Here is a 24894-nt window from a genome sequence, read left to right on the forward strand (position 1 = left end):
ACCATAGAATCCCTACAGTCCAGAAGGAGGCCATTTGACCCATCGAGTCACCACCGGCCCTCTGAAAGAGCACTTGCTACCTTTTTTGCTCGCTATAAATATGGCAGTCAATAAGGTTGCCCTTCTTTTGTCTAGATATTGATATTATATGCTTTCAGAGTCGCCAGGTATCAAATGATACCACCACAAGGTTCAACAGGATATCGATCAAAGACCCAACAACCAGCTAATTAGTTCAAGTTCAATAATACTTTATTTACACACAAGATTACTTATACATGCAACATGAACACTACGAGTTAAACTACACCTGCAACTATGACAACCTGTACTTAACTTCAGGAACCCAGCTTAGGTCAGAGTAACAGTGGCCTTTGTTTGAATCTGGATCTGCTGGGTCTGGAGAAGTAACTGCTGTTCAGCTGGGCTCATCCATCTGGTAGCGAGCGTTGAACTTGGACTTGCTTCTGGTCGTGGTGTTGCAGTTGGAGATGGACGTTGCCGGAGCGCCAGGTCCAAAAGAGGTCGAACACATGGCAGTGACTCTCTTTATCCTTGGGGGTTTCGCGCACTTTTGGGCGGTCCTTTGGTTTGGACCCCATTAATTGGGCAGTTCTCGATCACTGCCTTCGATCTGAGCCAATGAAGGGGCGGGTGCCTTGATGGCTGGGCGTGTCCTAAGTGGTTATTGACCCTGTTGTTTATGCTTCCTGAGTAAAGGGAGTGGTGCAGAAATGTCTGGAATTGTATCGGTTACCTGAGTGTCAGTCCTTTGTCTTATGGAGATGGGCCATTAAAATGCTAATCGTTTGGGGGTTTCGATGCTGTCTGGATTCTCTGCTCACGAATATACATTCAGGCTCTGTGCCTACCTGAATCTTACATTGCCCACATTTCCCTTTAGGCTTTGCAAACGTCCATGTTTCTGGTTGTAAGTGGCTACACACTCCACCCAAGCCCATTTCCCTGTCCTATTCCTATATCCCTGAACCTAACCTACATATCCCTGGACACTAAGGGCCAGTTTATCACGGCCAACCCACCTAACCTGCACATCTTTGGACTGTGGGAGGAAACAGGAGCACTCGGAGGAAACCCACCCAGACATGGGAAGATCGTGCAAACCCCACACACAGTGACAAAAGGCCGGAATTGAACCTGGCGCTGTGAGGAAACAGTACTAACCACGGTGCCACCATGCCGCAGATGTGTGAGATACTGACTGATCTATAGGAACCTGTCTTATCATTTATGTGGCTTTTTTCTGCCATAAAATAAAAAGCCATTCAACAATTGGTCAGTTAATGTACTGAATATAAAAGTGATTGTATTGTCTCTGTCCATTCAGCACTGTGATGAGCAATGAGGCCTGGTGTTTACCAGAAATTATAACTTACTGGTCTGTTACTGGTATTGATAGTTATTTAAATGGATTTCATCCATAATTTATAATAATAACCTTCAGCATGCTTCTGGTATGTGTTTAATGGGTGTACTAGGTTGTGTATTTTATGAAGAAGGGCTGTAGCCTGATTCAGATAGTTACTCTAAATGAGTTTATTTACACGATGTACCAGACATGCAAGGCGAGTAGACATGTCTCATCTGATTACTGCCCTGTCTGCAAACCAGTCTCGAGCACATGACTGCTGATGTCGCTGATACATCATAGTCTACATCAGTGTTTTTCAAAATGGGGGTCGCGGGATGATGTAAAATGGGTCTCCAAATAGTCTCCAGAAATGATCCTCGGGGATCGCCTGACCTTTTTCCCCATTTTCTCCCTGGGTGAATTCTGGTTACAGTGCAGTGTGTGGCCACATTAGGCTGAGGTAAAGGCCGGTGCCGTAGACTTTCTGCCTCCCTGGGTCACTCTTATAGTCACCGCCACCTTCCCCATCAGCCCCAAATCCAGGCGTGTTTCCAACAATTGCATCATTCCCCCTTCAAACACCTCAGAAGTCTGCGATTAATAGTCTTGCTCACTGACCTGTGCAGAGATTTTTGTTACAAGTTATTTAGATCTCCAAATAGCAACAAAAATAGAAAATACATTTTCATTCACAATTTTTTAGATTTAATAATACCGAAGTGTAGGGCAGCACGGTGGCACAGTGGGTTAGCCCTGCTGCCTCACGGCACTGAGGTCCCAGGTTTGATCCCGGTTCTGGGTCACTGTCCGTGTGGAGTTTGCTCATTCTCCCCGTGTTTGCGTGGGTTCCGCCCACACAACCTAAAGATGTGCAGACTAGGTGGATTGGCCATGCTAAGTTGCCCCTTAATTGGAAAAAATTAATTGGGTACTCTAAATTTATTTAATAAAATAATACAGAAGTGCAAACAATGAACGTGATGTTTTCAAAAATAATTGTGGAGAATCTATTGTCTATTGAATCCATAACGTGGCGTAGGTCGCGCGCGAGAGGAGTCTATTTTGCAAAAATGGGTCGCCAGCAAAAATGTTTGAAAATCACTGGTTTACATCACTCATTAATATTGTGGTGATATGCCCATCAGCAATATTGTAGATGGTGCGACCTCCAACCAGCAGGTGGCAGTACAGACCCACCATGCGGTCTTGTGACACTGGTCATGTGACAAGGCACTCAGATATAAGTGGGGCACCTCTGGTGATCCACAGATATGGTTATAAGACGTACATGAGGACAGTGGTGCCTCGGGGTAGTTCCATTGGAGTACAAAGAAACTCCATGATGACTTGCTCTGTATCAGATCGTTATCTTACCACGTGTGATTCAGTAAAGATCCTGGCTTGGACAAGTCACAAGTAGTTCAGTAGATTCCTTCCTGGATAACAAATACCAAACACAACAAGCATATCTATTGTATTAATCCATTACACAACTCTGCCACAGAGTCCCCATGTTAGAGAAAGTCAATGTGTGGAGCCTTCACAACTCTGCCAGACCACGTAGCTCCAGGACTGATGAGATGCGAAAAAGAGGACGATTAAAACAAAAACAGCCAACCTGCGTAATGGATAGCACGTTCGCCTCAGAATTCGGTTTAAAGTAAGGACCAGGATAAGCAGCAGAAATTAACAGATCATGTATTTTAATTCAAAGTGAAATAAAAGGCCTTTTGAAACCGTCACTATATGCTGCAGGAGAACTTTAGCTGACCCCAAGGATCAGTAAGACATTACAGACAAATGGAGGATGAGATGAGTCCTTGAATTGACAGATCACAAATTCTTCAGATCACCTCCCTGCAATTATAAAAACGTAAACTGTGAGACAGGAAAGTCCTCAGATAAACAGAACAACAAATCCTTCCTTAGCTATATAATATTTTGACACTTAAGATAACACCCTTGGAAAAGTGTCTATTTTGACAATCTATAGATCTAAGAAACTGGACACATTAAAATAGACAGAACTCTTAAACAAACGCCTCTTCACCAATATATCTTAAGACACCTGACAGTCAAGCAGACACTAAGATCATTAAATGCATATCGCTGATAACACAGCAAATTAGCCATTTGGCTATAGGCAATTAACCAACATTAAGTGACAAGATAACAGGAAGAATCCTTGACTGAATTGAGGATTTTATATATAAATAGAGAAGGCATTTTAACAAAAGTTATCTTTTCATTCGGCTCTGCTGAAGTGAGTAAAGGTCTGTTCAAACAGCTTGCCTTGTCAGACAAAGACCCCGTGATTCTTTGTAAGTATGTTCCTATTAAACGTCTTAGAAATTTATTAGAAATTAATAGGAGATACTTTAAGATTTTCTATGTTTCAGATATATAATTCTCTTAAGAGAAGTTAGTTTGTTAGCAGATAACAAAGGACTGTTAACGGTTTTATATTCTTAATAGATAACTAAGAACTGTTAATCAATTTATATTTTTAACTCTGCAATTCTGTATATATCAATTGAGAGTATTTTACAATAAAAATACTTTTATTAAAAATTAAACTGCAGACTTGCTCTCAAAGTTTAAAATCCTAGACACTCATTTAGGAAGTCTTAAATGACTAGGACCCACGACCGACAGATGTAACGATTTAGTTATGAGTGACGTATCTGAACTTTTTCCATAGAAAGTAACTGAAATCTTGTTTAACTGTTTGAGACCCGGAAAAGCATTCTCCCCTTGTGAGAGCTATTCTAAGTCTTAGGACAGAAACAGATTTCCCTCTTTTGGTGGCTTAACTTAAATCATAGCTTAGTAAGAAAGTATTATCAGGTCCAGAATTACCTAAATCTGTCACAAAAGGTTGTCAGCAGCCTGGAACCTTGGTCAAGAGATATTTGCCAAAACCTACTTTTAGTGACGGGTTTGGCGAAGAAGACCCTGTCGGCATGTTTCACCAGGTTGATGTGCTTTGTTTAATCTTGTGAGGTCCACCCACAGCCCGAGTTCACCTTTGGGAACTGTTACCAGCTGGGAATTCCACCATGTTGGTTGTGTGACAGGTCAAAAGTGTAAGGTTTTCGGGCAATTCGGCTTTTTGGACTGCCCAAGAATAAAACCCAGAGACTGTAAACTGACTTTTCAGCCAAGAGAACGTAACCAGATTTCCCAGCAGGCTTGGTCCGCTGAGCTGAGTAGGGGCATAGGTATTTACAAACCCCCCCCTAGGAGCTACAAGGAAGAAGGAGCCAGACAACGAGATAAGATTAACACACAGACAAAGGGGCACGGGAATACACAGGGGGCCTGCCTGCAAGCAGGACAATGGGATGGTCATAGCCCCATGCAGATGTAAATGACCTGGCCTCCACCAGAGCAGAATCCAATTAACACCCCATCAACATAGCAAGGTGAGAATAGCAGCCATCTCCGGAGCAGCTGGAAGACCTTTTGAAAATCTTCACAAGAGAGCCTAACCTTGTTATCCTAAAAAGCAGACTGTCTGGGCTCAGTACATTGCGCTGGAAAAGCCCCTTGAAGATAAGCGGTAGAAAAAACCAAGTTGGAGGCGGACCTGGGAGAGGTACTCCAATCTTGACAGAAGCCACCGGCAGGAACTCACTGGAAGGAGGGGGCGGAGTCGGCGCCAAATTCAAATCGCGGCAGGTCTGCCTGGATGGAAGGAGCGGACCTGCGAGGAATACCCGGAAGCAAACAGCTCTGACCGGCTCAAAGGGGGCGGGACCAGCGGGAACTTTAAACTTGGACTGATACAACGCGAAGGAGCGGACCTGCGAGGAATACCCGGAAGCAAACAGCTCTGACCGGCTCAAAGGGGGCGGGACCAGCGGGAACTTTAAACTTGGACTGATACAACGCAAAGGAGGAGGAAAACCCGGAAGTCGACAGCTCTGACCGGCTCAAAGGGGGCGGGACCAGCGGGAACTTTAAACCTTACCAATTCAATGCAAAAGGGGCTGGCCGAACACAGGAAAGGGCCAGGTAAAACAATATAAAAGGGGCTGTGTTTCGATTGAGGGTCTCTTGGCTCGACCTCTCCACCTTTGACTTGACCTCTGCAGCCTGTGACCGTAAGTACCCTGCAGCAGCTTGCGAAACTCCCTTGATCTTGATAGTGGTTGAGGCTTTGGGGAAGGGGACTTGATTTGTGTTCTGTGTCATTGCTAAAACTGTGTAACAATAAGATTTTTTGTTGTGTCCGTTATAGTACTTTCTGAATAGACTTAGTTTGTGTTAGAGTTTAAGATTTTATTATAATTTCTTCTGTTTGATGATTTTGACCTGGGTTTTGCAATAAACCTTGATTTGCTGATAATTGGAGTCGTTTAAATTCTTCAATCTCTCACCAGCGATCTCTGACCAAGTCATTGTTAAAATATTCCTCACCTTAATTCCGGGTTCAAGAATCTAGGGTCATCTTGAGCGATTCACTCAGGACAGGCTGCTGGTTAGGTAATAAACAGCAGTGTCCTATTCTCTCTCTTGGGAAAGCTACTCCAGCGAAGTAGGAACCGGGTGGGTGTTGCACCACCGGCAAGAGAGAGAATCACCTGGGCATTGGTAGGGGTCTGGATATCTGTGTGATATAAGCCTCAGGCTTCCGGTTAGGGATAAACGGCAGGCTTGATTCAGTGCTCTCTTCTGTGGAGGTGTCCCAGTGCGGCATCCCCTGGCCTCTGAAGTTTCAGTGCCAGCTGGAGAGAGACACACACAGATACTCAAACCCCAGATATCGGCCCAGTAGTGGAGTAGCAGAGATGGCACCCTCTACAATGGCGACCGCGGCAGGACCCCGGTGGTTTGGAGTATGTGACTTGGCAGAGGGGGTGAGGGAACGAAGTAAAATGGAGGAGAGAATCTGCTCGTATATGTGGCAAAAGGTCAACCTCACCAAACCTTGGATCTCAGAACTAATCAATGCGGAGCAACCGGTAATGGCAGCGGCTGCATGGACAGAAAGTAAGGCACATAAAAAGCACTTGGAGAAGGCAGTTTGGCTGGTCTGCCTGTCCCAACAGGTAGTCATAACAGAGGAAAGGGTCGAAGAGTTAGAGCAGGAGTTGAGAGAAGTGAGGGCCAGCGCAGGGGACAGCGCTAGCGCAGCGGAACGACTGCGGGAGGAATTGGCAGAAAGTAAACAGGACAGCGCGAGCGCAGCAGAACGACTGCGGGAGGAATTGGCAGAATTTAAACAGGACAGCGCGAGCGCAGCAGAACGACTGCGGGAGGAATTGGCAGAATTTAAACGGGGCAGCCTACAGGAAAGCGAGTCTAACCGGTGCGAGAAGGACTATCTCCACTGCCAGATAGTGGAGGGTAAAGAAAAGGAACGAAGGCTCCAGAAACTCTATGCTCGGAGTACAGAGCAGTGTAGGAAGCTGGAGGGGAAGTTCCGGGACATCCAGGCAGCGTACCGAGTGGCTCGCGAGGAAGTAGGGGACTGTGCCCATGGGCCGTGCCAGGCACGAATAACGGAGTTGGAGGAGGCCTTGTCCAAGGTCAGGGGACAGGTACACCTGGTAGGTCCAGGGGGGTTCCCAAGGGGCAAGGTGCTCCTCGCAGCGGATGATTCCCCACAGGCCAAGGGGAATAGACCGCCTCCTGAGGCACCGGGATCGTGCCCGGGTCGGCAGGCGGGGAACGGACTGCACGTTCAGGGGCAAGTCCAAGGGGGGTCGGCAGGGTACCCCCAGCTGGAGGCGTGTCCGCCTGGTTTCGTATGTGGGTCCCCATGGGATGGGGACAGACCGCTGCCTGGGATGCCGGTGGTGGGGCCGGGTCAGCAGGTAGGGTTTGGACCGCCCGGTCAGGGGCAGGTCCAAGGGGGGTCAGTGGTGTATCCCCAGATAGCGGCGTCTCCTATATGGGTAGTTAGCCCGGGGACAGGGGGGCTACCCAATGGGGCAGGAGAGCTGGACAGTGGGGAGGAGGAGCAGGAACCCCAGGTAGGGCGGATGTGCCCTGTCAGGCAGAGAAGGTATGGTCCCCCGGCGGGGCTGGCAGATAGGGGACTGGTTGAGGGCGACATTATCATTCCTCATGGGGCATCCGCGCTCAGGGGGATGGTGGCCCACGTTCCCAGGCTAACTCCAAAAGGGGATCCGTCGCTTCATTTTATGGAGGTGGAGCAGGCAGCCAGCATTAATGAATGCGACGAGGGGGAGCAAATAAGGATGCTCCTGATGACCCTAGATCCCCAACTATGCAGGGCAGTGACCTCCGGGAATGGGGGACGACCTGACACATGGGTGGCAACACGGACTGCTGTTCTGGAGGCAATGGGCTTGAATCTGGGTAGCCCTTTCATGAGGGTGGGGGAAACCAAGCAGCAGCCAGGGGTATCGCCAAATATGTTCGCAGACAGGCTGTGGACTGTCTATGTGGAGGCGTGCGGGACTCCCGCGGATAGGCAGAATTTAGATGAGAGAACAGCCCACTGGCTGAAGACCCTAGTAGCTAACTGTCTCCCTCACGTTAGGGCAAAGGCCGAACACTGGTTCGACCCGCAGAGTCCGGACCTTAATGAGGAAGAGGTCCTTAGGAAACTTACCCTCGCATATCGTAATGGGGAGAGGGGTGAGGACAAGCCCCTTAAGGGTAGGGTGCATGAAATCGCGCCAGCAGCCCCTAAGAGAGAGTGGAAGCATGAGGGCACCCGGACCTCCGACGAGAAACCGGTATGCTACGGGTGTGGGAAGGCCGGGCATTTCAAGAGGGAATGTAAAAACCCTAGCAAGCAGGAGAGGGCTCCCGCAGTAGAAAGTCAGACCCCGGCGGCAGGAGCAGCTGCCCCGGGAACCATCGAGATAAGTAAAATTTTAGCCCTTTTGCAAGGCTCAGGACAGGTGGCAATGGCAACGGGCCAGGGCCTGCCCGCACCCACACCACAAGAACCCGTATGACTACCCAGGGAGCAGCCTCAGGAAAAAGGGAGCGCAGGGGTAGTTCTAGCCCCAGACCCTGATCCGGTCCAGGTGCAGGGTCCCATTCTGGAGGCTTCCTCAGCGGCTATTTGCAGTTTAAATCCCTTAAGGTGGGACCCATGCGAACGCCACATCAGTCAATTTAAATTGTTCCACCCCATAAGGGCAAGAAAGAGCAAGGTGGGGGGAAGACTGGGGGTGGTAGTGGAGAAACCCCCCGTAGAATTAACGACGGTGGGGGAGGTCCCTGACTCCACGGTCACACAACCGGTGACAAGGTGCTGTCCCGAAGGGGCAGTCCCAAAGAAAACGACAGTGCTGCAAGCACCCAGCCCAGGGACAGTAACGATTCCCAAGCCCTTACCTGTGGGTCAGGTGGCCTGCCTTAGTATAGAGGCTAAGGAGGCGGAGGAAGTGGAGGTATCACCTTGGGCTTGGGAACCAGTCAGGGGACGAAGGAGCAATCGGGTCTCCAAGCCCCCGGTAAGATGGTCCCCATCACACCTCCCTAGAACCCGGTCCCGCAGTAAGGGGGCCCGAGTAGAAGGGAGCGCTGAGGGGTCACCGAACCCTGTTGGGGAAGGAGAGGCAAGGGGCAGCCCGAACCCCCGGGAGGGGACGGTCTGGCCCGAGCCGTTGGACCAAACAGGTGAACTGCCCCAGTTTAGCGGGGCCCAGTTTTAATTTGGCCACCCGGAGACGGGTGGCATTGTATATATCATTTTCCCCCTCCTAGTTCTAATTAGTGGGTAGTGGTGTGTGGATTATTTAGGATCATGGGTTAATTTGGCCACCCGGAGACGGGTGGCATTGTATATATCGTTTTCCCCCTCCTAGTTCTAATTAGGGTGTAGTGGTGTGTGGGTATTTAGGATCGTGGGATCACAGAAGCGCCTAGTGCAATGGTAGAATGATGAAGCAGCAGGCACTAGGACCCTGGTGGAGCCGGGCTGTGGACACAGAACCACAGACAGGCTGCGGCAACTTCAAAGCGGGAGCTGCTGCTGCCGCCGGATAGCAGCAGGCACTAGGACCCTGGTGGGGCCGGGCTGTGAACACAGAACCACAGACAGGCTGCGGCAACTTCAAAGCGGGAGCTGCTGCTGCCGCCGGATAGCAGCAGGCACTAGGACCCTGGGGGAGCCGGGCTGTGGACACAGAACCACAGACAGGCTGCGGCAATTTCATGTTGATTTCACAACTTCAAAGCGGAAGCTGCTGCTGCCGCTGGATAGAACCCATGCACTTTAAGGTAGGTAGGGCTGTAGAGGCAAGGATGTGTTTTGTCTGTTTTACAGATGGGGCACCCGACGATGTGGAGCGTGCTGATGATCTTGGCGATGGTGGGACCGGGAGAACTACGCAGAGGCGAGACAGAAGAGTCCTTCGACTGACCGGGTTAGGGTGACTGAGGGCAGGCGGGTGTGTTTAACCTGTGAGGGGGACGTTCCTTTGGGGAGATGGTGGTGGCCCAGGAAGCTGAGGCTGGACATGAGGGATCGGTCCTCGGACTGGGAACGCCTGGACAACAACACCTACCGGACCATCACGGGGTCACCGGGTAGGATCACCGTTTGCTGGGATAAGTGGTGGGCTTCTGACCAGGGCATTTATTTGTGTTTATGGGGATCTACCAAGGCATGTCCACAAGGGGCATCGATCACTTTTGTTAGGCGGTGGCAGAACCCAGGGAACGGGATGAATTGACCGCAGTGGGGAGGGATGTGTAACGCCCAGGGAAGGGATGACTGTAAAAGCTACCGAACTGCTGGTTCAGGTAAAGCGACCCCTGCCCACAGCCCAACCGATCGACCCTCACAACTGTCCGATCACCACCAGGGGGGCCTGAGAATGGTTTGGTGTTTGTCCCCACAAAGAAAATGTTGTACAAGGGGGTACATTATGCTGGCGCCTCAGTTGGACTAAACCTCTCAGCTGCAGGTATCGACGACGGAGGAAAAATGAAGAGCCTTCAACGGGAAGAAGCGGTGTGCAGCCAAGAAAAGAGGATCCTTAGTGAAATAAAGAGATTCAAATGTAAATAGTTGTATGGATTCGCGGGTTTCAGTTACTTGATTGTGATATATGTACAGGGACCCTTACGTTTGGGGTTCCGGTGAAATGTGTATATGTTACTGTGTGTTTGAATTAAGTATGGTCTTGTCTTTCCCTTTCAATGAAATCAGGGATAGCCTAGATTAAGGGAACTGTCTTGGGACTTGTAGTTTCGCATGTTGTTGGGGGAATGGCCTACGGTCCACACAAAAGGAAATGATTGCCCTTCACCTGTGTCGGTACGGTCCAAGCAGGTAGGGACGTATCGAAGGGGCATCTGTAAGGTTTTCGGGCAATTCGGCTTTTTGGACTGCCCAAGAATAAAACCCAGAGACTGTAAACTGACTTTTCAGCCAAGAGAACGTAACCAGATTTCCCAGCAGGCTTGGTCCGCTGAGCTGAGTAGGGGCATAGGTATTTACAAACCCCCCCCTAGGAGCTACAAGGAAGAAGGAGCCAGACAACGAGATAAGATTAACACACAGACAAAGGGGCACGGGAATACACAGGGGGCCTGCCTGCAAGCAGGACAATGGGATGGTCATAGCCCCATGCAGATGTAAATGACCTGGCCTCCACCAGAGCAGAATCCAATTAACACCCCATCAACATAGCAAGGTGAGAATAGCAGCCATCTCCGGAGCAGCTGGAAGACCTTTTGAAAATCTTCACAAGAGAGCCTAACCTTGTTATCCTAAAAAGCAGACTGTCTGGGCTCAGTACATTGCGCTGGAAAAGCCCCTTGAAGATAAGCGGTAGAAAAAACCAAGTTGGAGGCGGACCTGGGAGAGGTACTCCAATCTTGACAGAAGCCACCGGCAGGAACTCACTGGAAGGAGGGGGCGGAGTCGGCGCCAAATTCAAATCGCGGCAGGTCTGCCTGGATGGAAGGAGCGGACCTGCGAGGAATACCCGGAAGCAAACAGCTCTGACCGGCTCAAAGGGGGCGGGACCAGCGGGAACTTTAAACTTGGACTGATACAACGCGAAGGAGCGGACCTGCGAGGAATACCCGGAAGCAAACAGCTCTGACCGGCTCAAAGGGGGCGGGACCAGCGGGAACTTTAAACTTGGACTGATACAACGCAAAGGAGGAGGAAAACCCGGAAGTCGACAGCTCTGACCGGCTCAAAGGGGGCGGGACCAGCGGGAACTTTAAACCTTACCAATTCAATGCAAAAGGGGCTGGCCGAACACAGGAAAGGGCCAGGTAAAACAATATAAAAGGGGCTGTGTTTCGATTGAGGGTCTCTTGGCTCGACCTCTCCACCTTTGACTTGACCTCTGCAGCCTGTGACCGTAAGTACCCTGCAGCAGCTTGCGAAACTCCCTTGATCTTGATAGTGGTTGAGGCTTTGGGGAAGGGGACTTGATTTGTGTTCTGTGTCATTGCTAAAACTGTGTAACAATAAGATTTTTCGTTGTGTCCGTTATAGTACTTTCTGAATAGACTTAGTTTGTGTTAGAGTTTAAGATTTTATTATAATTTCTTCTGTTTGATGATTTTGACCTGGGTTTTGCAATAAACCTTGATTTGCTGATAATTGGAGTCGTTTAAATTCTTCAATCTCTCACCAGCGATCTCTGACCAAGTCATTGTTAAAATATTCCTCACCTTAATTCCGGGTTCAAGAATCTAGGGTCATCTTGAGCGATTCACTCAGGACAGGCTGCTGGTTAGGTAATAAACAGCAGTGTCCTATTCTCTCTCTTGGGAAAGCTACTCCAGCGAAGTAGGAACCGGGTGGGTGTTGCACCACCGGCAAGAGAGAGAATCACCTGGGCATTGGTAGGGGTCTGGATATCTGTGTGATATAAGCCTCAGGCTTCCGGTTAGGGATAAACGGCAGGCTTGATTCAGTGCTCTCTTCCGTGGAGGTGTCCCAGTGCGGCATCCCCTGGCCTCTGAAGTTTCAGTGCCAGCTGGAGAGAGACACACACAGATACTCAAACCCCAGATATCGGCCCAGTAGTGGAGTAGCAGAGATGGCACCCTCTACAAAAGACAGCTATGAGCAGCATGTGGTCAAGTTCTTCTTTGACCTTTGGTAGTAGAGGATGTGCTATCCTCCTGGGGATGAACAGGAACACCACCATGGCATCTTGAAGCCTACTTGTGACAATAAGCGATTGTCATTTCATTTCATTCATTTAATTTCATCTGGGAGCAGTGAAAAGTGATATTTGCTTTCTAACTTACCCAGCCTGGAGGAATTCTCTCGCTTATCTGGTGGATAGACTTTGTCTATTTTTCATAGGAAGCAGAGTTGTATGCACACATTCCTGCTGAGTAAAGAGATGCTTTGATAATGCGGAATACAGAAGGTCTCTGTGGTCTGTTACCTCTTGTGACGTGGAATAGCTGTATTCTGACCTTTGTCCTGAACGTTAGTTCCCCCTGGAACTTGGAGATTAATATTTGATGGCTGGACAGGAACTATGCCAAGCCACAGTAAATGGTCAACCAGTATGGATATCGCAGCAGCCATATCGACCTTAAAGTGGGTTCAAAATCCTTTGACTTCTAAAGTGATTGACCAGAACTCTTGGCAATGGTCTTGTACTTCTCCAAGGAAGTCTGAGATGGCATTTGTCTTTTTGTGGTCTTTATTCTGGTTTAGTTATTCCCTTATTTTCTTCAGTTATTCCATTATTTTCTTTATTTATTAGCTATTTTAAATTAACAGGACCACTGGAAGTGTCGTGTCCTCCCACATTGGAAGCACTCTGCGCCCCCTGCTGGGCAGTTTTGCTATCTGTATTATCTCTTTGTGTGGCAGCATAAACACTTCAAGGTGGCGGTGGTATGGGGCAAGATTCTCCGACCGGCAATCGCCGGGGGCTGGCGTGAATCCCGCCCCCGCCGGTTGCCGAATTCTCCGGCACCGGAGATTTGGTGGGGGCGGGCATCGCGCCGCGCCGGTTGGTGGGCCCCCCACCCGCGATTCTCCAGCCTGGATGGGCCGAAGTCCCACTGCTAGGATGCCTGTCCCGCCGGCGTGGATTAAACCACCTCTCTTACCGGCGGGACAAGGCGGCGCGGGCGGGCTCCGGGGTCCTGGGGGGGGCACGGGGCGATCTGGCCCCGGGGGGTGCCCCCACGGTGGCCTGGCCCGCGATCGGGGCCCACCAATCCGCGGGCAGGCCTGTGCCATGGGGGCACTCTTTTCCTTCCGCCTTCGCCACGGTCTCCACCATGGTGGAGGCGGAAGAGACTCCCTCCACAGCGTATGCGCGGGGATGCCATGAGCGGCCGCTGACGCTCCCATGCATGCGCCGCCCGGAGATGTCATTTCCGCGCCAGCTGGCGGGGCACCAAAGGCCTTTTCCGCCAGCTGGCGGGGTGGAAATCAGTCCGGCGCGGGCCTAGCCCCTCAAGGTTAGGGCTCGGCCCCCCAAGATGAGGAGGATTCCGCACCTTTGGGGCGGCGCGATGCCCGACTGATTTACGCCGTTTTTGGCGCCGGTCAGCGGACATCGCGCCGATACCGGAGAATTTCACCCATGGTTTCCGACCTTTGTGGCCAGTTGGGCAGGCTTTTGGATGAGCGGGGTTACCACATTTCGGCATAAACAATGAGTGGACCTTGCTGACAGGTGTGTCACAGAGCGATAGACTGAAATTGCATATTTGGGTCAGCCTGACTATTCCATGCAATGGTCAAGCGAGAACAAGATTGTCATGGACATCTGTTCACTAGTGCTAGCTACAGTGCACTAAACCGTAAGAAGTGGTTCATCCAATTCCCTTGGTCTGTGGAACCTGTGGATGAAGCACGTTTGCCCAGCAGTGCTATCCTGAGATGAAGTAAAACACATCAAAAGCTTTCAACATGGTCAAAGTCTGCAGAGATCCTGTCAAGCCTCTGACTGCTGAGAACGTGCTCGGCGACAGGCCCTACTAAGTAAAAGATTGAACTGGCCAGCGATGCTGTTCAGTACCTCAAGACGTTACTGCACCAACTGTAGCCACTGTGTGGGCTCGCAAGACTTTCAAACAGGTGGGGTAAGGGCAGTGGCTGCTTCTCCAGTGCTGCTAATACTGCCCTTTTCAGTAGTCTCTTGTTTGGGCCCACTGGCGGGATGTCAGGCCAACCAGGGTTCATTGCTGTCATGGGCTGTTTGTGTTCCATCTATGACACCAATTCCTGTGTTTCGTAAATACTTTCTGGTTTTTAATACAATTAACACTGCTGGACTTATAGAAATGTTTGAAATGCCCAGTTTTGCCGCACTGGAAGCATTTGCGTCCTGCTGGGCAATGTTGGCACCCATGTTGGTTTTTTTGCGCCACAATATAAGTATCTCAAAATGTCGGCTGTAGTGGCGTTTTCCATCCTTTTGCTTGGTTTGGCGGGCTTCCTTATGGGTGGGACCACTGGTCATGTGTCTACCCAATCTACAGAATCATGCGAAGCCTCAGTGTCCACCGCGAGTTATAGCCTGATAGCTCAGCCTGCCTCACATACTTGGTCTGTAGAAAGTCATACAGATTTTCAGCTTGGATACCCACAAGTATATTTATGGATTAGTTTGTTCTTCAGTGTCCCGTATCCGTAAGAACTAACTGGCGAATTAGGTAATTTAGGAATAATTTTGTTGATTTCCCCAAGTCATTAGTGCTGGTTAAAATATGCTCATTCAAAGGCAGTGGGGCAGCTATGGTAGTGTCGAGGGGTGCAATACGAGTATGGGGAAAAGGCGACTCATCTGCAGGCCCAGCAATTGCGTTGAGGGAAATGGTGCAGGTGAGGGTGGCAGGGGGAGAAGTAGTGTCGGAGTCGGAGAGAATCACTGAGGTGTTTGAGGCCTTCTTTCGAGGGCTGTTTAGGGCCGAGCCTGGAGGGGAGGAGGCAGGTTATGTATCAGTTTCTGAATGGGTTGGAGTTTGTGGAGTTGGACGAGGGGGAGCGGATGGCACTGAAGGAGCCACTGGGGCTGCAGGAGGTAATGGAGTGCATTGGCATAATGCAGTTGGGAAAGGCGCCAGGCCGGATGGCTTCCTGGCGGGGTTTTATAAGCAGTTTGCAGCAGAATTGACCCCCATCTTCTGAGTATGTTCAATGAGGCGGTGAAGAGGGGGGTAGTTACCGGATATACTGGCACAGGCGCCCATTTTGCTGACCCCAAAGAAACGGAAGGACCTGATGGAGTGTCGGTCCTATTGATGCGACCTATCAATTCACACGAGACGATGAGTTGAAGTGAACAGTGGTTTTAATACGCTAGATCTGTGCCTGCCTGCGACTGCTCTGTATTGAGTGCTGCCTACAGGCTTACAGGTTTATATATCACCCCCGAGGGGGTGGAGCCACAGGCGGAGCCCACAAGGGCATCAACATAAAACAACACAGTACAGTGGTGAATTGTAATAGCATACGTTCACCACATTCACCCCCTGTTAAAAAATTGAAGTCCAGTGGGGTTGAAGTGGGCACACAGATCGAGTCTGTCCAGCACCTTGATCGTTCTCCGTGATCGCCACAGCTCCGGCTTCGCTGCGGGCACAGGTGTTTAACTCGTCGCTGCGGGCACGGGTATTGGGCTCGTTGACTCTGGGAGCATGTCGTCTGGAGCTTCATCGCTGTAGGTCGGCGATGGGGAGAGGGGGGGGGTGTAGGCCATGGAGAGGCGGGGGCGATGTTTGGTGTAGGGTGGGGGGGGATAGGTGATGGTCGCAGGGGAACCAGCGGATGCCAGATCCCTGAGGGAGACTGTATCTTGTCGGCCGTCGTGGTGCGTGAAGGAGCTGGACCCTCTCTACCAGGGGGTCGGACTTATGGCTCCTCACGTGCTTTCGGAGGAGGACAGGCCCCTGTGTTGTCAGCCAGGACAGAAGCGAGACCCCGGAGGTGGATTTCCTGTGGAGGACAAGTAGGCGGTCATGAGGGGTCTCGTTCGTGGCTGTGCAGAGGAGCGACCTAATTCAGTGGAGCGCGTCGCAGAGGACCTCCTGCCAGCGGGAAACTGGGAGACTTCTAGACCATAGGGCCAGAAGGACAGCCTTCCAGACCGTCGCGTTCTCCCTCTCCACCTGTCCGTTTCCCCGGGGGTTGTAGCTGGTAGTCCTGCTCGAGGCAATGCCCTAACCGAGCAGGTACTGACGGAGCTCGTCGCTCATAAACGAGGAGCCCCAGTCACTGTGGACCTAAGTGGGGAAACCGAACAGGGTGAAGATGCTATGCAGGGCCTTAATGACAGTGGCCGCGGTCATGTCGGGGCATGGAATTGTAAAGGGGAAGCGGGAGTACTCGTCAGCGAGGTTAAGAAAATACACGTTGCGGTCAGTGGAAGGGAGGGGTCCTTTGAAATCAACGCTGAGGCGCTCAAAGGGGCGGGATGCCTTCACCAGGTGGGCCTTGTCTGGCCGATAGAAGTGCGGCTTACACTCCGCGCAGACTTGGCAGTCCCTGATGTGTTGGGTACTCTGCTACACAGACGAACCAACACGGTTGCGAATGGTACAACTCAGTTTTATTACTAACATTTATTTACAGTGGTAAACTGGTTACTGAGGTTCGATCATAACCCTAGAATCTGTGGACCTATTCCTAATTCTATCGTGTAGTGGCACTCAGCACATGGTGGATGTCTGAGTGGCTTGCTGTGAGCTCTGTGCCCTGGGCTGTCTCCTGCTGGAATGCCCGGGAAGTGTCGTGTTCCCTGTTTTGTACTGTGTATGCTCTTGCCTGTGGTGTTGTGTATGTGTTGATTGGTCCGTTGATCTGTCCATCAGTATGTATGTATGTTTGTACAATGATATTTACCTGAATATCATGACAGTCCCTGGTCATGGCCCTGACCTCCTCGGTGGAGTAGGGCAGGTTGCGGGCCTTGATGAAGTGGCGAAGCCGGGTGACCCCTGGGTGACAGAGGTCATTGTGGATGGCCCGGAGTCGGTCATCTTGTGCGCTAGCGCATGTGCCGCGGGACAGGGCGACATCTGACGCGTCGCTCTCCACCTGGAAGGGGATGGACTTGTCCACCGCGTGCATCACGGCCTTGGTAATGTCTGCCTTGATACGGCTGAAGGCCAGGTGGGCCTCAGTCGTATGGGGGAAGATGGTGGCTTTGATAAGTGGGCGGGCTTTGTCCACATAGTTGGGGACCCACTGGGCATAATATGAAAAGAACCCGAGGCATCTTTTCATGGCCTTGGGGCAGTGGGGAAGGGGGAGTTGCAGGAGGAGGGGCATATGGTCGGGGTCGGGCCCTAGGACTCCGTTTTCCATGACATAGCCGAGGACGGCTAGTCGGGTTGTGCGGAAAACGCATTTCTCCTTGTTGTAGGTGAGATTGAGGGCTTGGGCGGTTTGGAGGAACTTCTGAAGGTTGGCGTCGTGGTCCTGCTGATCATGGCCGCAGATGGTGACATTATCCAGATACGGGAACGTGGCCCGCAGCCCAAACTGGTCCACCATTCGGTCCATCGTTCCTTGGAAGACCGAGACCCCATTGGTGACGCCAAAGGGGACCCAGAGGAAGTGGAAGAGGTGGCCGTCTGCCTCAAAGGCCGTGTAGTGAGTTCTTCCGGGCGGATTGGAAGCTGGTGGTATGCGGACTTCAGATCTACCGTGGAGAAAACCCGGTAATGTGCAATCTGATTCACCATGTCCGCTATACGGGGAAGGTGGTACGTATCGAGTTGCGTGCACCAATTTATGTTTTGGCTGTAGTTTACAATCATCCGGTTCTTTTCCCCGGTCCTGACGACCACCACTTGAGCTCTCCAGGGGCTATTACTGGCCTCGATGATCCCCTCCCTCAAGAGCCGCTGGACCTCTGACTTGATAAAAGTCCTGTCCTGGGCACTGTACTGCCTGCTCCTGGTGGCGACGGGTTTACTGTCGGCGGTGAGGTTCGCGAAGAGCGAGGGAGGGGCGACCTTAAGGGTCGCGAGGCTACATATGGTGAGAGGGGGTAGGAGCCTGCCGAACTTCAGGGTCAGGCTCCTGAGGTTGCATTGGAAGTCCAGATCTAACAGGAGAGGAGCGCAGAGATGGGGGAGGACATAGAGTTTAAAATTGGCGTACTCAGCGCCCTGTATCGCGAGGTTCGTGACAAAGTACCCCCGGACTGCACTGAATGTGATCCAGAAGCAAGGGAGATTGTTTGGGATGCGGGGGAAATCTGGAGAGAACAGCGCCTTACCGTATCTGGATGTATGAAGCTCTCCGTGCTCCCAGGTGCTCCCAGAGTCAAACAGACAGGGCATTTTGTGGCCATTGACCCGGACGGTCATCATTGAGTTCTTGAGATGCTTGAGCCGTGACTGGTCGAGGGTGACAGCGCCAAACTGCGGGTAGCCGGCGTGGTCGGAGGTAGCGGGGTGGTCCCAAGATGGCGGCCCCCGTCGGTCGAACATGTCGGGCGGCGTTGAAGATGGCGGCCAAGATAGCGGCCCCCGTCGGTCGCACGTGTCGGGCGGCGTTGAAGATGGTGGCCAAGATGGCGGCCCCCATGAGTCGCACGTGTCAGGTAGGGTTAAAGATGGTGGCCCCCACGATAGCACGAGGCGGATGACGCATCAGAATGGGGCGGTACCGGCAGGCATGCAGCCACGCTGCGGGGTCTGTGAGTCGGGCCTGCGATTTAGGAGCTTTGGGTCGGGCCAAGCAGACTTTGGCAAAATGTCCTTTCTTGCCGCAGTCGCTGCAGGTTGCGTTCCGAGCCGGGCAATGCTGCCTGAGGTGCTGGTTCTGACCGCAGAAATAGCAGGGCAGCCCCCCGGGTTGGGCGGGCAGCCGCGCGGCACAGGCTTGGGACACACTCGGGTCGGGTGACCACGAGGGAATCGCGTGGTCGGAGGGGAAAGCATTGAGGCTCTGGAAAGCTACCTCCAACAAGGTAGATAGTTTTACCGTCTCTTCTAGTTCGAGGGCGCCCTTTTCGAGCAGGCGCTGTCTGACATAGTTGGACCGGATTCCAGCCACATAGGCGTCCCGGATGGCGAGTTCAATATGCTGCAAGGCCGTGACGTCCTTGTAATTGCAGTTTCGAACGAGTACCCTCAGGTCGCGTAGGTATTCCTCCAGCGATTCCCCGGGGCGTTGACGGCGAGTAGTGAGGCGATGCCGCGCAAACACTTTGTTTACCGGCCTCACGTACTGTCTCTTGAGGATCGCGACCGCGTCTGCCTACGTGGTCGCTTCCTCGATAAATACGGAATTCTGTGGCTCACCCGGGAGTGGAGGAGACTCAGCTTCTGTGCCTCGGTGATGGCGGGCGAGGAGGAGGCGGCGAGGTAGGCCTCAAAACAGCGGAGCCAGTGTGAAAAGATTCCCTTGGCTTCAGCTGCCTGTGGGTCGAGTTCCAGTCGGTCAGGTTTGAGGGCGGCTTCCATTGCAATATTTTAGCGTATTAAACTGATGCGACTATCAATTCACACGAGAAGTGAACAGTGGTTTTAATGCGTTAGATCTGTGCCTGTCTGCGACTGCTCTGTACTGAGTGCTGCCTACAGGCTTACAGGTTTATATACCACCCCCGAGGGGGCGGAGCCACAGGCGGAGCCCACAAGGGCATCAACATAATATAACACAGTACAGTGGTGAATTGTAATAGCAGACGTTCACCACACCTATCGATCCATTTTGTTGCTGAATATGGACATAATTGTCTTGGTCAAGCTGTTGCAGAGACAGTTGGAGGGGCATGTACCGGAGGTCGTCTCCGAGGATCAGAAGGGGTTCGTGAATGGGAGGCAGCTCTCCAGTAATATCAGGATGTTGTTAAATGTGGTGATGACGTCCTCGGAGGAGTGGGACCTGGAGGTGATCCTGTCAATGGATGCGGAGAAAGTGTTTTGCTGAGAGAATACTTGATCAAAATCTTTGGGAGGTTTGGGCCGGAATTTGTGGCGCAGGTGCAGCTCTGTCCCCCATGGTTAGCGTGAGCACAAATGAGACGAATTTGGGATATTTTGGGCTGCATACGGTGACAAGGCAGCGGTGTCCGTTTTCACCATTGCTGTTCCTGCTGGCTATTGTGCCCCTGGCAATAGCTTTGCGTGCCTCCACTGACTGGCAGTGGATTGTGAGGGATGGTATGGGGCACAGGGTGTCATTGTGTGCCAATGATTTATTGTTGTTTGTGCAAACCTGCTGGAGAGTATGGGGAGGATTATGGACTTGTTGGGGAAATTTGGGGCCTTTTCAGGGTACAATTTGAATGTTTGGAAAAGTGAGATCGTTTCAGTGAATGCTTCGGCATAGAGGGCGAATTTGGGGTCAGATTCCAATATTTGGGAATTCAGGTGGCACATGACAGGGCCACTATGCACAAGTGGAACTTGACAGGCTTGGTGGAGGAGTTTGGAAGGAACGTTAAAAGATGGGATGCCTTGCACTTGACTCTGGCAGGGAGGGTACAGGTGAAAAAAAATGAATGTACTGCCAAGAATTCTGTTTATCTTCCAGCCCCTCCTAATCTTTCTCCTGAAGGTCTTTTTTTGGGAGGGTGGACAAGTTGATATCAGAATTTGTTTGGGCGGACAGGATGCCGTGGGTTAGTAGGGTGTGGTACCCTCAATAATGACGCTTAGAGTGTAAACAGTAAAGAAGGCTTTAATAAACTAAGAACTAGACTAGAGCTGAGACGTGTGCTAACAGCTGCACTGCCCACAAGGTGGCTCCTTATATACGGCTCGCAGATGGGCGGAGCCGGAGTTCTCCAGGATTCCAAGCCCGGTCTTAAAGGGGACATCACCTCACATGATGACAAGGGTACATGTAACAGTAACCGTTCATCTCATAGGGCCCTGTTGCAAATGCAGAGGCGGGATGGGGGGCTGGCGCTCCTGAATTTGCTGTATTATTGTTGGGTGGCAAATGCCAAAACAATGCAATGGGGAGTGGTTGTAGTGGGTCAGATTGGAGGAGGGCTTGTGTAAGGGGAGAGTCTGAGGGCCATGGTGATGGCCCTGTTGCCGTTCTCCTCGGGGATGTATACGAGTAGCCGGTGGTAGAGTCATCAATTAGAATTTGGAACTAGCCAAGGAGGCACATTAAACTAGGCCACATGTCAGTGCTGGCCCCACTCTGCAGGAATCATAGGTTTGTGCCGGGGGATGGATGGAATGTATAGAAAGTGGCAGAAGGAAGAGATAATGCGGGTTAGAGACCTGTTTGCAGAGGGTAAGTATGCAAGGCTGGAGGAGTGTGGGAGAGGTTTGAGTTACCAAGGGGGAATGAATTTAGGTATTAGCAGGTGCAGGATTTTGCGTGGAAGGAACTGCCCTCATATAGCCAGATGCCGGGTAAATGTTGCTGGAGAAGTTGTTGCTCCAGGGTGTGTGGGAGGATGGAACGATTGGCGATATATGTGGGTGGTTGGGGGAGAAGGGAGCGGCCTTAGTGAAAGGGATTAAGCGGATGTGGGAGGAAGAGTTGGGGATGGAGATGGGATGGGGAATTTGGAGTGAAGTAATGCGTCGGGTCAACTCAACCTCCTCCTGCGCAAGGATGAGCCTTAAACAGTTCAAGATGGTGCATAGGGTCCATATGACCCCGGGCCCAGATGAGTGGGTTCCTCCCGGGAGAGGCAGATGTGTGGGAAAGGTGTGGGAAAGGGGGCCGGCAAACCATTCCCACATGTTTTGGGGGGGTGCAAAATTGGACAGCTTCTGGGAAACGGTGTTTGAGAGTCTGACGGGGATTGTGGGGGTGAAGTTGACGCTGGACCCTACGGTGGCGGTTTTTGGAGTTTCGAAGGTGCCAGGTGTGCAGGAGGGGAAGGGGGCCGATGTCGTAGGCTTCGCCTCTCTGATTGCCTGGATACGTATTCTCTTAAATTGGAGGTTGGCAGTGCCACCGGGGGTCGCAGCATGGTTGGAGAACCTACATGAGTTCCTCAGGTTTGAGAAAATTAAGTTTGCCCTCAGGGTATCGGGGCTTGTAGTCCGGTGGAGGCTGTTTCTGTCCATGTTTGAGAGCTTGTTTGTCACAGGGGGAGGGAGGGGGGGGGGGGGGGGGGGGGGATGAAAAGGGGAAAATTGAACAAACTGGATGTACTATGTTTTGTTGGTGCTACGTGAGTGTTTTTGAAGGATGTATGGAATAAAATATATATATTTTTTAAATGTGCTCACTCAATTACAAACTTTGCTTCAAACTAAGATATGTGTCAACGGCTTTAAGAATGGACTCAAAGAGTAACATTTTCCCAAAATTGCACAGTGCTGGATGAGGTGAGAAAAGCTGTGTGAAACCTGTTTGTCTCACAGATGCCTTTTTTCATCTGATTAAACTGCACGCTGCGCAATTTAAAAGTGCTGGTGAGGATCTCAGCCAGCACGGGGGTAAGTGGCCTAAACACACCAGCCACTGGGATTCTGAGATCAGTGCTGTGTCTTTAAAGGGTGCTCCAATCTCAAAGTTACATTATTAAGCCCTCCTACGTTCCCCCCTACCCCACCCCCATCACTCCAACTGGGTGGGAGGATAAGATACGGGCGGACATTACGGCATCAAGTCCAGTACGTATATGTAAATATATTTTAAATAATGGAAATCCGGCTCACGCCCTTTCTTGGCATGAAACTGATCACATCACCAGCAGGGTGATCAGATCGCAAACTGAGATCTCGCCAGCGCAAATTCCAACGTGGCCCTCTTGCGAGATTTCGCGGCTATAACTGGATTGGCGACCATGGCCAACGGGCCGACTAACCTCCGCCAAGGTCCACGGTAGACTCCTGTGTGGTGACCTACCAGGGCCTAGCTTTAAGGCCAATTAAATTGGATATCCTAAATTTAAGAATTAGGCATTTTAAAATCATATGGTAGTCAAACCTCAGGCAGGCTGTTGGAATTCAGGCATGACCAAAGTCAAATACTCAACCAACAGACAAGCTGCCAGACATGTGGGCATTCTGGCTAAGTTTGCCGATGATACAAAGATAGGTGGAGGGGCAGGTAGTATGGAGGAGGTGGGGAGGCTGCAGAAAGATTTAGACAGTTTAGGAGAGTGGTCCAAGAAATGGCTGATGAAATTCAACGTGGGCAAGTGCGAGGTCTTGCACTTTGGAAAAAAGAATAGAGGCATGGACTATTTTCTAAACGGTGACAAAATTCGTAATGCTGAAGTGCAAAGGGACTTGGGAGTCCTAGTCCAGGATTCTCTAAAGGTAAACTTGCAGGTTGAGTCCGTAATTAAGAAAGCAAATGCAATGTTGTCATTCATCTCAAGAGGCTTGGAATATAAAAGCAGGGATGTACTTCTGAAGCTTTATAAAGCATTAGTTAGGCCCCATTTAGAATACTGTGAGCAATTTTGGCCTCCACACCTCAGGAAGGACATACTGGCACTGGAGCGGGTCCAGCGGAGATTCACACGGATGATCCCAGGAATGGTAGGCCTAACATACGATGAATGTCTGAGGATCCTGGGATTGTATTCATTGGAGTTTAGGAGGTTGAGGGGAGATCTAATAGAAACTTACAAGATAATGAATGGCTTAGATAGGGTGGATGTAGGGAAGTTGTTTCCATTAGCAGGGGAGACTAGGATCCGGGGGCACAGCCTTAGAATAAAAGGGAGTCACTTTAGAACAGAGATGAGGAGAAATTTCTTCAGCCAGAGAGTGGTGGTCTGTGGAATTCATTGCCACAGAGGGCGGTGGAGGCCGGGACGTTGAGTGTCTTTAAGACAGAAGTTGATAAATTCTTGATTTCTCGAGGAATTAAGGGCTATGGAGAGAGAGCGGGTAAATGGAGTTGAAATCAGCCATGATTGAATGGCGGAGTGGACTCGATGGGCCGAATGGCCTTACTTCCGCTCCTATGTCTTATGGTCTTATGGTCTTATGGTCTTATGTCTGGACCTGCCCCTTCAATCACCCATCAGGAGATCATCGCACCCTATTGATATGAACAGGTCTATTGTCAGTAGCCCAGATCGGGCCAGATTTTCTGTCACCCAGCTGTTCTCTTATATGGGAACAGGTTACGTGCAGTCCACACCACCAGAGATGGGACACTTGGGGTGGGCTCAGGTGCCCTGTCAAACGGTCAGCAACCAGACCATTGGCTGCTGAGACCCCCTCCCGAGGCATCATTGGCAGAAAGCCAGAGGAGGGGGCAGCATGGTGGTGCAGTAGGTTAGCACTGCGGCCTCACGGCACTGAAGTCCCAGGTTCGATCCTGCCTCTGGGTCACTGTCTGTGTGGAGTTTGCACAGTCCCCCCGTGTTTGCGTGGGTTTCGCCCCCACAACCCAAAATGTGCAAGCTAGGTGGATTGGCCACACTAAATTGCCCCTTGTTGCTCTCTTTGGTTGGCTCTGAATATGGCGGTCAGTATGGTCGCCTTCCTTATTCCTAATTATGTTTGCCCTAGAGTCACCAGGTATCTTTCGATACCGCCACAAGGTTCAAACCCGAATACTGATCAAAAGAGTCGGTACACCAGTTAGTTAGTTCAAAGTCAATACTATTTATTTACACACACAGTAATATCTACTCATGCACGAAATACTACAGACTAAACTATCACTACTGCTAAAGCCTATA

At 51.0% G+C, this 24894-nt stretch overlaps 2 long non-coding RNA genes across 3 annotated transcripts in view; one reads left to right on the forward strand and one right to left on the reverse strand.

Moving 5' to 3' along the window:
* Positions 1 to 234: 234 nt before the first annotated feature.
* Positions 235 to 4451, reverse strand: LOC140426840 (uncharacterized). The gene is made up of 2 exons (XR_011948306.1): positions 4299 to 4451; positions 235 to 3229 (listed from the first exon to the last, which is right to left on the reverse strand). It is a non-coding gene; the product is annotated as an uncharacterized lncRNA (long non-coding RNA).
* LOC140426841 (uncharacterized) overlaps positions 3223 to 24894 on the forward strand; it is a 50214-nt gene continuing 28542 nt past the window's right edge. For both annotated transcript variants that reach the window (XR_011948309.1, XR_011948308.1), the window contains exon 1: positions 3223 to 3693. This is a non-coding gene — a long non-coding RNA (uncharacterized lncRNA). The remainder of the gene's footprint in view (positions 3694 to 24894) is intronic.

This window comes from Scyliorhinus torazame, chromosome 7 (assembly GCF_047496885.1).
Source record: "Scyliorhinus torazame isolate Kashiwa2021f chromosome 7, sScyTor2.1, whole genome shotgun sequence".
In the NCBI taxonomy this organism is placed as follows: Eukaryota; Metazoa; Chordata; class Chondrichthyes; order Carcharhiniformes; family Scyliorhinidae; genus Scyliorhinus; species Scyliorhinus torazame.